General features: G+C 37.5%; 1 long non-coding RNA gene across 2 annotated transcripts; it reads right to left on the bottom strand.

Moving 5' to 3' along the window:
• Positions 1 to 302: 302 nt before the first annotated feature.
• LOC127096201 (uncharacterized) lies at positions 303 to 2,999 on the bottom strand. 2 transcript variants are annotated; one of them, XR_007792707.1, is made up of 3 exons: positions 2,277 to 2,903; positions 1,456 to 1,589; positions 303 to 1,300 (listed from the first exon to the last, which is right to left on the bottom strand). It is a non-coding gene; the product is annotated as an uncharacterized LOC127096201 (long non-coding RNA). The 2 variants fall into 2 exon arrangements; XR_007792706.1 differs by having other exon boundaries at positions 1,456 to 2,999.
• Positions 3,000 to 3,385: the final 386 nt, after the last annotated feature.

The raw sequence follows: 3,385 nt of genomic DNA, 5'->3' as shown, positions 1-3,385 counted from the left end.
TTCATTTCATCTAGTCAATGTCATTCAAATCCACTTCATTCCATTTTCATCACCATTGGTGTTTGGTCCATTGAATCTTTGGTTAGATCCTAATCATTGTCCATTTTGGTCCTTGGGTCTTGATTCATCCAAGTCGTGTCCATTGATTCATGTTGTTGGTTCATTCAAGTCATAGTCATATTCATCATTCATGTTAATCCAAACCATGTTAATATTTTCATTCATTTACTATCAATGTTCAAGTTAATTCATTCAAGTTCATATCAAATCATTCATTTCAAATACCATGTACAAGTATCGAATTCATTCATTCAAGGTGTCAATTTCATTCATATACATCATTACACCGTAAGGTCCTTGCAAATTCATTACCAAAATATGAGGAAGCCATACAAAATCAAGTCATACAAAGATTACAAGCTTTTGACCTAAGTTGACTTTTGATCAACTGTTGACTTTTGGGTTAACCAGTGGATCAAAGTCAACTTGGACCAAAGTCAACTCACCTAATTTCTAATCCTAATCCTATTTTTTTTCATGTTGACTCCTCATTGACCCATATTTCGCTTTGTCAAATATGCTTCATTCCTTGACCAATGCCAAATCAGATCAGCACTGCATATCATAAGGAAAGAAGCCTGCATCAAAGCATCAATAAGGAAAGTGCATTTCATGAAATATCCCACCAAGTTTCAATATGACACTACCAACGCATATCTCATTCGTTTCCAGTTAACATGAAATAGTGCATAACTCAATGGTAGGCAAAAGCTCCCCACACCTGTTCAATGCAAAACAATACCATGATATCAGAAAAGAAAGTCACAAGGGACTAAACCATAACCATTCCTCTTAACTCCAATAGAATCATCTAACACATTCACATAACAAACTCATAACAATCAAAACAAAATTCTAACGGAACTCCCTCTCAGAAAACATGAAATGGATAACCTACCGTAACGGTCCCTCAACCATTTTTCGAACCGAAATGGCTAACTACTTCACAAACCTATGACCCAAAAACTTTCAACTTCTCTCCATAATCCCAAAACAGAACTGACAGAATGAAGTTAAACAACCCAAAATTTAGTTTCGAAAATTCGGGAACTCCAATTCAGAACCAGTTCTGAATCCATTCCCTAAACCACTAATTCATAAATGAAAACCATAACAAAAACTCCCTAATTGCCGTAGCAGAATGCCAATAAGAGAGATGCCGACCCAACCAAATCGATAACGGACATAACCTCCAAAACCGTAATAACCGAATTCAAATCTCCCCATTTTCCTAACTAACCTGCAAAAAAGGGAAAAGAAATAGCAGTTAAAGTTTTAACTAATAATACCTATCAAGGCAAAAAGAGAATTTTTAACCGCCAAAGACCAACCAACCGAATAACCAAACTGAAACAGAATCATAACGACAATTGATAAGGTTGAAAGTAGTATAACCTCAAATATTATGTCCACTGACTTTGATCCATGGATGTCTCCCTAACATCATCTCATAATATAGTGAAGGTGTTGACTCCCAAAACCGACAACCGACCACCCTGAAAAACTGTAACGGCAGAACAAAAAAAAACCTGCAAAGGAAATTCAATCAACGTCGAAAATAAAAACCAACTCATAATAGAATAAAAACTCTCCTCACCACCTCTTGACATATTTTTTTTCAACCGATACGGAAACCACCTAACCAACTCTTCAACCGTCCTAATTGCCTAACCAAAATTCTGACAAACTTTTCCAACTTCACTCCAACACTAACCACTTGTAACCGACTGTCATAGCAGAATTAGAACTAACTTCTAACCAACCTCACAAATTCCCAACTTCCTCCAAACAAAACAGAAGGAACAAAACGATAACAAAGGGATTTCAACCTGCATAAACACATGACAAAATATAACAGAAACGAAAAAATCAGCTTCTCTCTTCAACCATTAGCCACAACTCCATAACCGAATCCTAACCACCCCTTCTAACTATCATAACTAACCTCCAACAGAACCCACTTCTTCAACTGAAAACAACTTCCTCTACACCTTACTGCAACCCTTAAGAGAATGGCATCCAAAAACCCCCAACCTCCCAACTTCCAAAACCGGCCACTTCCTCAAACCCTCACCTCTTTCTAACTGACACAAAAGCAAAACCCCCTAACCATTTTCCAGAATCTCAACAACTAGAGACACATGAAAAAACAGAAGGTGGAGAAGAGAATTAATAGAAGAACGCATAAGAAAAGGAAGAAGAGAGAGGGGACTTACCTGTTCATGTCCTTTCGAAAGGAATAACAGGAGGAGCATACCAAAACACAATACACGTTCCGCCGCCATCTTCAGCGCAACTCTTGAACAACGAAATAAAAAAATCACCTTCCTCCTCATTCATCAAGAACATAAACTCAGCATCACGAAATTGACGACAAATAACTGGATTCAGAGCAACACGCATAGAGGAGGAGAAACGTGAAGCGAAGATCGAAGGTAGGAGATTACTTGATCCTCCATACCAGAATCATCGAGTGATGAATGCCATGCCGTCGTTTTGCAATGCTGAGAAGGGTCACAAAGGAGATTAGAACTTGTAATCTTCGCTTCGAAACTTCGAACCGGTAAATTCCCTTGCTTCGTATCAAATTCGTTTTCTTCAATTTTTCGCACATATAAGTAAATGGATTTGGATTCGGTGTTTAGTCCTTCGTGGAGGGGGGAAATTGAAGCTGTTCGGCAGATTCTCGGTTGTTTGCGCAAGGTCGAAGCGGGTTTGAAGCGATTGTTCCTTGTACGTTGTTTGATGAATCCGTGCCAGTGCAGCGTCACGAAGAGGATTATGTGGTGTATGAATTGTGTTGAGCTTCTGATTGAAGTATGTGGCTGGGCAATGTCCTCGATTGCAATTGGATACAGGTTGTAGTGTTTGGAGGAATTGGGCCAGAAGCAAACATTTCATGGCTATCCACACCTCCCATCCAACAACTCACACCCAAAGCCCATGATCTTGGCTAGCCCATGATTTCCCTAATCACCCCCATTAATCTTCTTAATCTTTAATCATTTTATTCTGAGTAATTTTGTTAATCTCAGTGCCGTTTTGTTGATCTTGATTAGGATTATTCTTAGTTTTTTAGAAATATTGGGAATTAATACATTTTTTTGTTAATTAGGATTAGCATAGTTTTGATAATTAGGCTAACCAGTAATTAGGATATAGATTAGGTGGAGAAATTAGTGTAATCATCATGTAAATTTTGATCCGGATTCTTTTTTTAAGAATTTAATTCAATTGTAGTTTTATCATGCCATGATTAGTATATCTTGCCATTAGGATTTTGGTTATTTCATTAGGAATGATTTTGTTCATGATTTTATTAGCA

This window comes from Lathyrus oleraceus, chromosome 6, assembly GCF_024323335.1.
Source record: "Lathyrus oleraceus cultivar Zhongwan6 chromosome 6, CAAS_Psat_ZW6_1.0, whole genome shotgun sequence".
In the NCBI taxonomy this organism is placed as follows: domain Eukaryota; kingdom Viridiplantae; phylum Streptophyta; class Magnoliopsida; order Fabales; family Fabaceae; genus Lathyrus; species Lathyrus oleraceus.
Note: the sequence above shows the minus strand (reverse complement) of the source record. Positions and strands in the feature narration are given on the sequence as shown.